A 15,624-nucleotide genomic window follows, 5' to 3' on the forward strand; every position below is an offset into this window, starting at 1 on the left:
AATAAATCGATCAACATTATGAGGATATCATACATAATACTAAAATTTTTAACTATTTATTAACATTTTGATCATGATACCAAACATTCATCATTTAGAGTATTCATGATACAAAACATTTAAATCAATATTTATAATACATCATTTTAGCAACAACTCATAGTATTTTAAATCATGATTTACATCATATGTAATACATCACATCATAATTAGAAAGCACAGGTATTGCATGCATCATTGCATATCATAAATGTTTCATATCATGATGGTATCAATTTGTCAAATTATATCCTACCATGATCAAAACTTCTCCCCATTTGTATTTCATGCATAATTTCACTTCATCATATTAGGAGTATCAAGAGGAATTAATTGGGTGATGAGATAAATATTTCACGAATACATGGAATTATATAAAAAATCATATCATAAGTGTTTCATACATTCATATCATCACATGAAGGAACAAAAATTAGTGATGAGATATTACTTCATGAATACAATAAAATTCATATAGCATATCATGGTTTATTAGAATTAGTCTTCCTTTTGGTGAATAGCAAAAAGAATAGTATGAGAGCAAGATCTTAATTCATGCATATCAAATATTCGATCATCAAAATCATGATTCATTTAGAAAATTCTCCTCTTTAAATATTCAAAGAGAGAATCATGATGAACATTCTTGGTTTACATAAAGTTTCAAAACATAATTAACAAGATCATGAATACTAAAAGACTATGAAACATTTCAACAAATCTCCTTTTAAATAGAAAATAATCTTGATTCATAAAGGATTTCATGTTATAAATTTCAAGAGATCAAGATCATGATTTCGATAAAAAATTATTCAAATTTAAATCATCAAAATCATTATCAAAATCCAAGAGATTCACAAAGATGATACAAATGGATTCATCAAAATCAATAAGATTGAGCAAAATAATTTTCAAGAATGTTTTCCTCTTTTCGATTGTTTCAAAACATATGATTTTGTTTCATTTATGCCAAATAAAAACATGTTTAAAACTTAAAGAGTAAGATTTATTACAATAAAGATCAATAAGGTACTTTCATTATGGTAAAAATTAATAATCCATAAATCGCAAGATTCATCATGCATAATTTCGAAATTTTTTAAATATGATCAATATGCATGACACTAAAACATGGTTTCAAAATGTTTAATATTTTTATTACACAATTTCATCATTATGCATCATTATATATAACTTTACAATGTCATGCATAAAATCGTCAAATCATAGTATTAAAATTTTAATATTTTCATTACAACTTTATGCATCATTAAGTATACACTTAAGCATGACACTTCACTATTTCATATAAGCATGCCTATTTCATTTATGTCAAATCAAAACATACATCATTTTTTAAAGCCACTTTTATGTCAAATCAAAAAATACATTATTAAGCATGATCATTATGCATTACTTTAAATCGAATATGATTTTATTTATTTTTAAAATATTTATCATGATAGAGCATATAAGCCTAAGAAACTATTAAACATAAAGCATATTCATCAATGATGGTTTCATTGAGTATAAAGTATTTTCAACCAAAATCATTTGTTATTTGTTGTAGTCATACATTTTTCTTTTTAGGTGAATCTATCTTTTCATGCTTAGTTTGCATACAAAAGCCATGCATCCTTTTCGAAAGCAACTTTCATCATGGTATAAATCGATAATCCATAAATCGTAAAAGATCATTATGGAAATCATCAATAATCAATAAACTATAAATTACCCAAAACTCATCATCATCATGCATAGCTTCAAAAAATAAATTTATTAGGCATGATATCATATTTCATAAGGTATTTTTAATCAAAATCATTTTGTTTATCATAAACATATAATTTTCATGATTATCTTCAAAATTACAAGAATGATAAGCATGATTTCTAATTTTTTTTATTTTCATGTAATTTTTAAGAAAATTAATCATAAACTAAATTAAAAATAACTCATGAAAAGTATTATGTAATTTCAAAATAATTTAAGAGAGTTGAGTTACTTATCTTGCAGTCGAAGCTCGTCAAAGCCCAATTCGTCGTTTAACCTTTGAAAGTTTTTGATTCATCCTTGGTTGCCTTCCTCTTCGTTGGCCTCTTCCTCCGTTCAAGTTCATTGTTTATTTTAGATTTTTGTTTAATAAACTTATTAAGATTTAGTGTTCGAAGTTCAAGTTCATCATTGTCCTCATCACTTGAGTCATTGCTCAAGTGGTATTCATTTGTCCAGAGTTCCAAATCTTTCCTGTTCTTTGGAAGGTGATTTTGTTCATCATGTTCATCATATGTATTGTACACCATTTCATATGTCATCAACGAACCAATTAGTTCTTCAAGTGGAAAAATATTTAAATCTTTTGTTTCATGTATTATGGTTATTTTAGGATCTCACCTTTTTGGAAGGGATCTTAAGATCTTACTTACGAGATTAAAATTTGAAAAAGATTTACCAAGAACTCTTAGATTATTGACGACATCCGTGAAACGGGTGTACATGTCGCCTATAGTCTCGCTTGGTTGCATTCGAAAAAGTTCAAAATCATGCAATAAAATATTAACTTTCGAGTCTTTGACTCTACTAGTTTTCTCGTGCATGATTTCAAGTGTTCACCAAATATCAAAAGCCGTTTTGCATGTAAAAATCTGATTGAACTCATTTTTATCCAAAGCGCAAAATAAGGCATTCATAGCCTTTGCGTTTAAAGAAAAATATTTCTTCTCCAAATCCGACCATTCGTTCATCGATTTAGAGGGAAGTTGAAAACTATTTTCAACAATATTCCATAAATCCAAATTCATAGAAATTAAGAAAACTCTCATTCGAGTTTTCCAATAAGTGTAGTCTGATCCGTTAAATAACGATGGATGAACAACCGATAAGCCCTCTTGAAAGCCACGAAGAGCCATTTCTCTCGGGTGTAAATCCGAAATGAGAAATACCAGGCTCTGATGCCAATTGTTAGGATCAAGAGCACTAAGAGAGGGGGGGGGGCGCGGGGTGAATTAGTGCAGTGGAAAACTTTCGATGATTAAAACTGCGTTCGTACGTTAAAATCCGATTCCGAAGTAAAAGTCGTTTCGTGCAGATAATAACTTTAAAAGCTTACGGAAATATATTTGAAGTAAAGTAAGGCAGGAAGTTTGTAGTTAAGATAGAAATCAGAATGTAAGCGTAAACTGAAATATGATATTCGTAAGATAAAATCGATTTCTGACGTAAAACCGTTTTCAGAAACTTAACTTGAAAGTGAGTTCGTAAAAGAGCAGAAGACAGTAAGCTATTGAGGAGGTTTGCAGTAAAGATAAAATGCTCAAAGTAAATGCAAACCGAGATTTAGAGTGGTTCGGTCAATCTTGACGTACATCCACTTTTGGTTTCCTCCACCAATGAGGTCACCAACGTCCACTAGAGGCCTTCCTGCAATAGGTGAAGGCCAACCACCCTTTTACAGTTTCACTCCTTTTGACAGGCTTAGGAGACAACCCTTACAAACTTTTCTCTCCTCTCTTGAAAGATCAAAACTTGGAAAAAGAGGGAGGAGAACTTCTAGCCTTTACAACACTTTTGAGCTCTAAAAATCATAGATTAAGATTGGATTTTCGGTGCCCTTTCATGCAGGAAAGGGTGGGGTATATATAGGCCTCAAACTAGTTTAAATTTGGAGCTCAAAAATGTCTTTTCCCGGATTTCCGAGGTCCTGGCGGTACCACCTCCTGACTAGGGCGGTACAACCGCTTGGCAGCTCGGAGACTGAGCTTCTGGGCGGTGCCACCGCCTGACAGGGGTGGTTGCACCACCCAGTCTCACTCGGAGACTGAGCCCTGGCGGTGCCATCGCTTGTCAGGGGTGGTTGCACCGCCCAGTCTCGCTCAGAGATTGAGCCCTAGCGGTGCCACCACTTGCCTTGGGCGGTTGCACCGCCCCATCTTCCTGGGAGACCCTCTCCTGGGCGGTGCCACCACCGACCCTGGCAGTGCCACCGCCTAGTAGGAATTTTGGTCTGAATGGGTTGATCCATTCGGCCCAATTTGGGTCTATCAAGGGCCCAATTGCCCCCAGATTAAGTTAATGAGATCACCTCCCATTCCTAACTTAATCTACATTCTAACTACAACAATTCTTAAGACATTTACTACAGCTTGCTCCGGTGCGTCAATCGCTTCTTCCGACGAACTTCCGGCGAACTTCCAACGAACCTCCGGCGATGCTCCGACGGACTTCCGGCAAACTCCTGGACTTGCGACGATCCACTTGGCGAGTTCCAACGAGCTTCTTCAGTAAGCTCTGACCTTTCTCGGCGAGCTCCGCGAACTTCCAACGAACCTTCCGGCGAGCTTCCGAAAAACCTTTCGGCAAGCTCCCTACTCATTCTCCGCTAGTTCCGGCAACATTCCCGATGAACCTTCGGACTTCCGTCAAACTCTCAAACTTGCAATAAATCCTTCGCGCTTGACTTCGACACTTTGTTTCGCTTTATGTCTTCGTCGTTATCGTAGTTAATCCTGCACACATAAGCCAAAACTCTACTCTGATCTAGATAATTATTACAACATGAATTGACATTCTGTTGCTCGGCACGTCATTGGTTGGCGCTTCGTCCGATTCTTCAGTGCATCGTCCTCTCTTGCAGTTTGTTGCCCAATCGATGGTTGACCTCCGCAACCCCGATATCCTTGGTGCAATTTCGCTCTCCTTGGCCCGATGCCCGACGTCCGAAGTCTTCTGTCGTCCAATATCCTGACGTGATCTCCTCCGGCGCAACATCAATTCCTCCTACGTCAACTGTCTAATCCTGATCGAGTAGACCTGCATCACTCAAAATGCAGTTAAGCATCTAAACACAATCAATTAGTTTCATAATCAAAATCTGAGATTTAACAGTCATATCTACTTTTCAATTAGTGGGAATGATAGGAATTAAAAAATATACATGTTTATAATTTTTTAAATTTTAAACGAATCTTTTTAATATAAAAATAAGATCCTTAATATCACATACCCGTTATCCCCCCCCCCCCTCCTTTACATGCACGCCACCTCTCTTCCCCTCTGTCAACAAATTCAACTTACGCACTGATGGGATATAATATGGAATAACCTTTATATATGAACAATATATAAACAAGTACTAGAAGACCATAATGCGTAACGAAATTAAATGAAATCATAATAAAATAGAACATCAAGATATACGTGGAAAACCCCTCCAATATGAAGGGTAAAAGCTATGGGGTAAACTAAAGATAATCCACTATGAGAATAATGAATATACAAATATTAATCTCTTGCCCTAAACCCTAGCAACAATCACAAGAGAATAATTGGGATACAAGGATCATGTCATTGTGCTCAATATCTAAATCCTCCCTAAGTAATCACAGTAAGAATCTACTATAGATTTGATCTAACTTGAGATAAGAATACTGCTGGATGATTGAGAACAGTCTCTCTACGTTGTCCTTGTTTTCTTCCCTTTCTTTCTCCTTGGGTTTCTATCCTTTTCTCCTCCCTTTTGCTGCTGCAAGGATTACCCTGTTGCTGCCCTCATTACTGTCCTATTTATGTAGTTTTTTCGCAACCACCATATATCCCCTAATGTTAATTAGGGTTAGGTTAAGAGAGGGTGAGCTATGGACTGATAAAGCCCACATTGGGTTGAATATGAGCTGTTAGCCCAATAACCTCCCCCTTCAGCCCATTTGTGTAACCTGTCAATATATGTTGTCCACTTCCAAAGCTTAAACAAACCTTAGAGCTCCCTCTAAGATATCTAAAAATCAACTTCACTGCTGCCTAGTGCTCTTTGCTTAGATTTGCAAAAAATCTGCTAGTAACACAAACTGCATATATGATGTGTGGCCTCGTATATACCATTGCATACATTAAACTTCTAACTGCTGAAGCATATGGAACCTTTTGTATTTTCTCCTTCTCCTCATCACTTGACGGACTCTGTTCTAAGCACAACTTGAAGTGACCTGCAAGAGGAGAACTAACTGGTTTTGCATTGCTCATACTGAATCTTTCCGATATCTTCTCGATGTATTTCTCCTGTGATAACCAAATCTTCTTATTTTTCCTGTCATGAGAAATCTGCATACCCATCATTTGCTTTGCTGGCCCCATGTCCTTAACTGTAAAAGACTCACTTAGTTCCTTCTTTAACCTGTCAATTGTAGAGATATCTTTCCCAAGAATAAGCATGTCATCAACATAAAATAAGAGAATAATAAAATTTTCACCAAACCATTTGATGTACACACAATGATCTGAAGCTGTTCTTTTATATCCATTTTCTATCATAAATGAATCAAACTTTCTATACCACTGTCTTGGAGCTTGCTTTAGCCTATACAAGCTCTTTTTCAATTTGCAAACAAAGTTCTCTTTACCTTTGACTTTGAAGCCTTTTGGTTACTCCATATAAATTTCCTCCTCCAAATCCCCATGAAGGAAAGTTGTCTTCATATCTAACTACTCAACCTCCAAGTCCTGGCTAGCAGCACGGATAGAAGACATTTTAACAATAGGAGAAAAAATCTCTTCAAAGTCAATACCTTTCTTTTGACCAAAGCCTTTCAAAACCAATCAAGCTTTATACTTTGGTTGAGAACAATATTCTTGAGTCTTCAACCTGAAAACCCATTTGTTCTTTAAGGCTTTCATTTCATTTGGTAGTAGCACCAAATCATAAGTGTGGTTCTTCTGAAGAGCATCCATCTCTTACTACATAGCAACTAACCACTTCTCTTTCTGCTCACTTTCAACTGCTTCCTGATAACTCTCTGGTTCACCTGCATCAGTAAGAATCACATACTCATATGTAGAGTATCTTCTAGAAGGTTGACATTGTCTAAAAGATCTTCTCAACTAAGGTTCTACGGAAAGTTGCTCTCCAACTTCTTCTTGCTCAACATGTCCTGCAGGTAGATCAACATCAAGCTCTATACCATCTTCCTGCACATCTCTCCCATTACTCTGATATATTGGAGGAGTAATTGGGTCACAATATGCTAATCCTTCTATAGAAGTCTTGGCTGGTGCCTTCTTCTTCAAATCCTCAAAGGTTTGATCCTCAAAGAAGACCACATCTCTACTTCTGAATACCTTCTATTTTTCTGGATCCCAAAGCCTATAACCAAACTGATTATGTGAGTAACCAAGAAAAATACATTCTTTAGTCTTACCATCCAGCTTAGACCTCTCATTGTCTGGAATATGTGCAAATGCACGATAACCAAACACTCTCAAATGCTTGTAGGAAACATCTTTCCCTAACCATACATGCTCTATAACATCACCATCTAGGGCTGTACATAGTGATAAGTTGATCACATCAACTACAGTCCTCAAAGCCTCATCCCAAAACCTTTTGGGTAGCTTAGCCTGTGAAAGCATACATCTGATCTTTTCCATGATGGTGCGGCTCATCCTCTCTGTAATTGCATTATGCTGAGGTGTACCAGGAACTATCATCTCATGTTGGATCCCATATGACCTGTAATATTCATTAAATAATCTTGTATACTCACCACCATTATCCGATTTTATGTATTTTAATTTCTTTTCTGTCTTCCTTTCAACCCTAACATGAAACTCTTTGAAGACATTAATAACCTGATCTTTGGTCTTCAAAGCATAGGCCAAACTTTCCTGGAAAAATCATCTATAAAAGTGACAAAATAAAGTGCACCACTTATACCAAGAACATCAACAGATCCACAGGAGTTTTTGTCCTCAAAGGACTACATACATCTGTATAAACACGGTCTAATGTATGCATTTTTCTAGACAAAGCAAGACTAGTAAATGAAACTCTGTGTTGTTTACTAGCCAAACAATCAATACAAGGGTTCAAATGTATACCTCTGAGGTTTGGCAATACCTCTCTCTTGGAAAGAGTTTGCAGTCCCTTCTCGCTCATGTGTCCCAATCACCTATGCCACAACTCCATGCTGAAGTCTTTTTTTGTAGCATTTAACTGCTCACCATAAGCTTTAGCCTGTAATATGTATAAAGTATGACATTTCTTTCCACTAGCTATAACAAGAGGACCCTTACTGAGCTTTCATTGCCCTTTGTGAAATCTACTATCATAGTCTTCATCATCTAGCCTTCCAATTGAAATTAAATTCAGCCTCAAGTTAACCACATGCCTCACATCCTTAAGCACCAACTTACAGCCAAGGTTGGTCTTTAAATGGATATCACCCATGCCAATGATGTCTGTTGTGCCATAGTTACCCATCTTGACAACACCAAAATTTCTAGACTTGTATGTAGCAAAAAACTCCCTCCGTGGTGTAGTATGATAAGAAGCACCTATGTCAATCACCCACTCAAGATCCTAATACACACAAGAAAAAATATCATCAGAAGGAGACAAAATCAAATAATCACCACCCTACACTATAGTTGTGATATTATGTTTTGACTCTATAGACTCCACTTCTTTTCCCTTTTTCTTGCTCTTCTTAGGTTGCTTACATTGGTTCTTGTAGTGTCCTTTCTCACCACAGTTATAGCAAACAATATCTTTTCTTGATCTTGACTTGTTTCTACCCATGCGTGAACTGCTTCTAGACTTTGACCTTCCTCTGTTCTCTAAGATAAGTGCTTGTGAATCATTCTGAGATGTTGCTGAACTCTTTCTTCTCAACTCCTCATTCAATAAACTATTTATTACTTGACTCATAGTGACAACACTATCTGGCACAGAATTACTAAGGGAAACCATCGGTGTCTCCCAACTTTTTGGTAATGAATTGAGAAGTAACAATACCTGCAACTCATCATCAAGAGATATTTTCATAGAGGATAACTGGTTAGTAATACTTTGCATTTCATTCAAATGCTCAACAATAGAAGTACCCTCTCTATATTTTAGGTTCACAAGTTTTCTGATAAAAAAAGCTTTGTTGCCAGCTGTTTTTCTTTCATAGAGACTTTCTAACTTTTTCCAAAGAGAATATGCAGAAATTTCAATAGAAACATGTTGAAAGACACTATCATCAAGCAACTGTCAAATAAACCTAATTGTTTTTTGATCTAACCTCTTCCACTCATCATATGTCATAGTTGTGGGTTTTGAACTATCCCCCTACAAAGGTCCATATAAATCTTTGTAATACAAGAGATCTTCTATTCTTGGTTTTCATATCATCCAATTATTTTCATTCAAACTAATCATGCGAGAAACATTACTAGCCTCCATGTTCAAATACAAAATTAAATCACCAAAATCCTGGTCTGATGCTAGTTGATAGGATATAATACGCCTTTATATATGGACAAGTATTAGAAGACCATAATACGCAGCGAAATTAAATGAAATCACAATTAAATAGAACACCAAGATATACGTGGAAAACCCCTCCAATGTGAAGGGTAAAAATCACGGGACAAACTAGAGATAATCCACTATGAGAATAATGAATATACAAATCTCAATCTCTTACCCTAAACCCTAGCAACAATCACAAGAGAATAACTGGGATACAAGGATCATGTCACTGTGCTCAATATCTAAATCTCCCTAATTCTCTCTAAGTAATCACAGACTACTGGATGATTGAGAATAGTTTCTCTACGTTGTCCTTATTTTCTTCCCTTTCTTTCTCCTTGGATTTTTATCTTTTTCTCCTCCCTTTTGTTGCTGCAAGGATTACCTCGTTGCTACCTTCATTACTATCCTATTTATGTAGTTTTTTCGTAGCCACCACACACCCTCCTAATGTTAATTAGGGTTAGGTTAAGAGTGGGTGAGCTGTGGGCTGATAAAGCCCACATTGGATTGAATATGGGCTGTCAGCCCAACACGCACACCACCTATTCTTTATGGTGCAGCACTTTCTCATACACGCCCTACCACGCCATAAAGTCGGCCACGGCTCTACCCGATTAAGTTATAAAATACATGTATATAAATTTTTTTACACTTATAATCTAAAAATTTCGATGAAAAAATGATAAGAAACATCATAATCCTTCCTTTCTCTTTGATATGATCTTGATTCTCTATTGAATATTGTCCTAGAGATTTAATCTTCCTCTTTACCTTGAGTTTTATGAGGAGATTGCCTCTACCTTATGATAAAATAATAAAATTTACATACTAAATACCTTAATATCTAAATTTTTTAAATATGCTCCTCTATAGTAATCTTAATTATATAATAATAATAACAACATAATATCATGGGTATTACATTCTCGTAATTGGTCTTCGTTATCTCATCGAGTTCTCATGTGTTCTCTTTTGTTACGATTGCTCCATTGTCTTTTTACATATGATAATATTTTTATCTTAAAATTTATTCCTTTTCATCAATGATGCAAATAGGTAACTCTTTATGACATCTTTTTGTAACACAATTTGAATCAGGGATATATTTCTTCAACATTAATATACAAAATACCTCATGCACTCCAATCAATGCAAATGGTAAGACAACTTTATAAGTTACTTATCCAATCCTTTCTAAAATCTCAAATGGTCCTACAAATCTAGGACACAGTTGACCACATAATCTAAATCTTATAAGACCATCGCTAGGAGAAACCTTCAAGAAAAATGATCTTCAATATTAAAATTTAAATCACATCTTCTATTATCGGGATAACTCTTTTGTTACCTTTATGCTATAAGGTGTTGATTCTTATCTCTAATGTCATCCGAACATATATGAGATCTATTTTTTCTTTCATATAATACTTTAAATGAGGCCATCTTAATATTTGTTTGATAGTTATTATTATAAGTAAACTCCAACAATAAGAAACTTTCATCTCAAAATCCACGCAAATCAATAGCACAAGCTTTATGCATGTCCTCAATGATTTTTATATCTCTTCCTAACTGACAATCTGTTTATGGGTGAAAAATTAAATTAAAATTTTGATAAATCTCTAAAGACTTATGAAGGTTCTTCCATATGTATGAAACAAATCTTAGAGCTCTATATGAAACAATGGTCATTAGTATACCATGCAACCTAACAGTTTACTTTTCATGTGAAGTGTCAATCCTAATATTAAAAAAAAGGAGCTAACTTGGTAAGCCAATCCACAATCACCCAAATAACATCATTTTCATGACTAGTCCTTAGCAACCTTATCATACATATATCATGCCACTTTCATTGAGATATAAGCAAAGGTTTTAATTTTTCAGGTGAATTCCTATGCTTTATTTGTTGGCAAATAAGACATTGCAAAATAAATTCTATATTTTTTTTTCATATTATTCTACCAAAAATTTTCTCATAAATCTTTGCACATTTTAGTTCTACTTGCGTGCACTATATAATAATATGTGTTATGAGCTTCTCTCATTATTTTTCTTAGATTAAGTCTGGATTATTGGACACATAAATTCTATCACCAAATCTCAAATAGTTATCTTTTTACATTGTAACTTTTGACAGAAATCTAGCCTTCACATCATCTCTAATTTTCTTCTCAAGTATCATTTTTCCTGAGCACATTTAATTCATTCGTTCAAGGTAGGTTGAACGGTAAGATTAGTAGCTCAAACCCTTGTTTCATTCCAACATACTCTAATTCTAGATTTTTTAAAATCTTCTAGAACATACACATAGATTTGAGTGGTGATCATAGGTGCAAGATTAATTATATTATTCCTACTAAGTGGTAAGATTATTGATAACAACTTTTGCTTTATCAGGATGATAATTTATAGAGAGATCATAATTTTTTAATAGTTTAAGTTATCTTCTCTATCTCAAATTTAGCTCTTTCAAAGTAAAATATATTTCAAACTTTTATAGTGAGTAAACATCTTGCAATTATTACCATACACATAATATCTTCATATTTTGAAAGCAATGACTATTACTGTCAATTCAAGATATGTGTGAGATAGTTATTCTTATATAGTTTTAATTGTTTAGAGAAAAAAGTTACAATTTTATTATGTTGCATCAATCCTTCAAGCATCATTGTATATGGTATAGCCTCCGCTACTAGAAAGTATAATAAGAATAAGAGTGGATATTAGTCTTTTTTAAATTCTTGGAAGCTTTCTTCACAATTATCTGAACATTTAAACTTAATTCCTTTTTGTGTCAACTGAGTTAAAGATGTAACAATGCTAGAAAACCTTCTACAAACATTTTATAATACCGAGCCAATTCCAAGAAACTATAAACCTTTGATTAAGATTTAGTATTTGGGCCAAATAACCATTGCATCCCTTCCTAATTAAGTGTTTAACTTGAATAGTTGAAATGATTTAGGGAGGAATGTTTGTAGAACAGCCATAAAAGCTAAATTTAGTCTTACTTGATATATGAAAATTTACAATCTTTCAATGGCAATCAAGGAATGCATAATATTGGGATAATCAGTCTATTCCTAGGATAACATAAAAAATTATCATTCCTAATTTAATTAAATTATAGAAGCTTTTTACCATCAAAATTGATCAGCGGGTGGTAATTTCTTCTTTATCGGTTAGGATATCAATGCATAATTCAACATCTAAAGGCACAAACACCATATTATGCTTTTTAGCAAAATTTATAGACACAAGGGAATGAGTGGCATCATAGTCAAATAATAATGAGGCAAATGTTGAAGATACTAATATGGTACCTCATACTATAACGTCAGAAATTTAAGCAACTTGTAATGTCACACAAACTTTCCCAAATGCTTTAGATTTTTGATAACGAACCTCAACCCTCTTGGTACAATAAGATTTTAGATTGAACCCTTATATCCCTTTGGTCCTGTGTCTTCTATTGGAGACATTCAACAATCTTATGGCTCTATGATCATAAAATAATAAAAAAAAAGGGCCCAGAGAGCCACCGACATTCATTATCAGTATAAAATTTGTTACAATATTTGCATTTTGGTTGTTCCATATTGTACTCTCTTTTTTTTTATTGTTGAATATTTTATGTCTTGGTCCCCTTGTAAGAAGTTTGATTTTGATGAAAGCCCGAAGGATTATATCTCTTCTTTAATGTCCTTTTTTTTTTTTCTTTGATTCATTATTTTATTCTCTCTTTGAAATTCTTTGAGTCTCAGTTTTACAATGTGAACCTTAATAACTATAGCTACATATGTTGTCAATTCAAATGATATCATTTGTTGTTTCATTTGTCCTCTTAATTTAGATAGAAATTTTTTTGCTCTTATCTGTACCAACCAAGTTTGGGTCATATTAGCCAAATTTTTTAAATTTTAATTGATATTCAGCTACTAACATATCATCTTTTTTTGCTTCAGCCTTGAGAATTTTTTTCTCCTTTTGTGTTTGAACACCTATAGGAAAATATTTTTCCTGTAAAAAACTCCTTAAACATATTCAAAGAGATTCGAATCTCATTCTCAATAACATCCTTCTCGACTGTTGTTCTTTTAATTTGCCGCCACTCACGCATTCTCATGCAACATAAACGTCTCAAATCTAATCTTCTCTTCATTAGTACATAATATAGTCCTTTTTGTTTCCTTAAGAGATTGATGAGACTTCAATGGGTCGGCACCGCCCTGAAACACGAGGATTTAATCTCTTGTACTCTACAAGCCTTTTATTTGAATTAGGCTACAGTACAATGCTTAATTGGAGTTGTTGCATCTCCTAATTCTGATCATCCCTAGCTAAGGATTGCATTAACTGCAGCATTTCCATCTAATCCTCTGGTGCTTTATTATTTTCAGTCTCGTCAACACTCCTTGCAGGGCTATGCACATTATTCAAATGATAAGAATTGTCATATTGTTGCACTTGAGGGGTCTATGGATTAGCATCTTTTAAAATATTTTTCATTCTCCTAGTGCGTGGTGACATCTTATCCTGAGATGATGAAATCAATTATGTAAGTTTTAAGTCACAAATAATAAAAACAAATCATATAGATTATAAACACACTTATAATTAATTGTATCTATCTCTTAGATACCTTTAAACTCAATACATCACAATCTAAGCTTTGAAATCACAAAATTATCACAATGAGATAACTAGCTTATTAGCTTCAATTAACAATAGTACATTAAATTATCTGTCCATATCTAATTAGATAAGATATATTATAAATCTGATTATATCATGATTATGGTTACCAATTAATATAAAAAAAATCCAATCATAATAAAATTTATTTGGAGATAACACTAATGAGAGAGACTCTTCTAATTATCATCCTAGACCATTTGCTCTCATTTATAAAAGGATAAAACCTTCTAGGGATGAACTACCAAGTATTGAGATTATAGATCTATTCTCAATCTCTCGTCTCTAACCCAGTAGCTTTATAAAGGATAGGAAGAGAGAAGAAAATGAACTTAGTTTTCCTTATAAATTAATATCGTTATAACTTTTGGATCTGACAATAGTGTATTTATAGATCAGACAAATTTTTTGAATGTCATCAAAAGGTATGCATTATAAATCTTGATCTATCATTATTGATTTTGATTCTAGCATTAAAGTTTTTAATATAATAATAGCATAATTATAATTTTTATACTTATAATTGGTATCAAAGCAATATTTTTGTAATCAATTAACTTAGATTTATTTATTAGCACCTTTCTCTTGTAAAAAAATATTATTCGATTTTAATTTACGATGCTTGAATGATATGATTTGTCTATGTTATCGATCTGCTATCTTATCTCATTTGTCCTATCGTAAGTAGTTGTAGTAGTGCTACTACTAGTGATGATATTTGTTGGCATGGTTAGCATCGATTGTACACAAAAGGTCGTGGTTCCTAATGGATGAGAGGCAAATAAGAACATCCATGCCAATTGATGGGGTCGCTAATCAGACATTTGAGCATAGTCACACATCGTGACGACCATGTGGGGTTGTCAGTTCTCGTGTGCATAGCCGCATGGCAAAATGACGATCTGTAGCACTTGGTCAATGGTGCATGGCCACAGAGGTATTCTATCGGTGAAGAACCCATGCACGATGAGAATAGCAATGCGTGGGTGTGGTAGCCAGTGAGGTCGCTGGTCGACCACATGAGAACAATCACACTAACATGGTCACCGTAGGCAATGTGCAGATGATAGTGTTGAATCTCGGATTTTGATGATGAAGTCAATTGTCATTTGTTGTCTAATCTATGTGTTGAGATAAGTGTGCAGGATTAACTGCGATGAAAGATAGACAAGCAGCAGGAGTTGCGCCGGAGTCAAGTTCATGATCACGTTGGGAGTTCGAGAGTTCGATTGAAGTACGGACGGTCGTCGGAGGTTCTGCGGGAACAGATCCGAGAAGTCCAGAAGCTTGCCAAGCGAAGCTCGTCGGAACTCGCCAAGTGGATCGTCGCAAAGTCCAGGAGTTTGCCGGAAGTCCGCAGAAGCATCACCGAGGGTTCATCGGATGATCGACGGAAGTTCGCCGGAAACTCGCCGGAAGAAGCGATTGACGCACCGAAGCAAAGCTGCAGAAATTGTCTTAGATTTAATCGTAGTTAGCACGGTGATTAAGTTAGAAATGGGAGGTGATCCCATTAGCTTAATCCTGGGGCAATTGGGCCCCTGAAGAACTCAAGTTGGGTCGAATGGTTCAACCCATTCGAACCCAAGAAGCTG

Source organism: Musa acuminata, chromosome BXJ2-7, assembly GCF_036884655.1.
Source record: "Musa acuminata AAA Group cultivar baxijiao chromosome BXJ2-7, Cavendish_Baxijiao_AAA, whole genome shotgun sequence".
Lineage (NCBI taxonomy): Eukaryota > Viridiplantae > Streptophyta > Magnoliopsida > Zingiberales > Musaceae > Musa > Musa acuminata.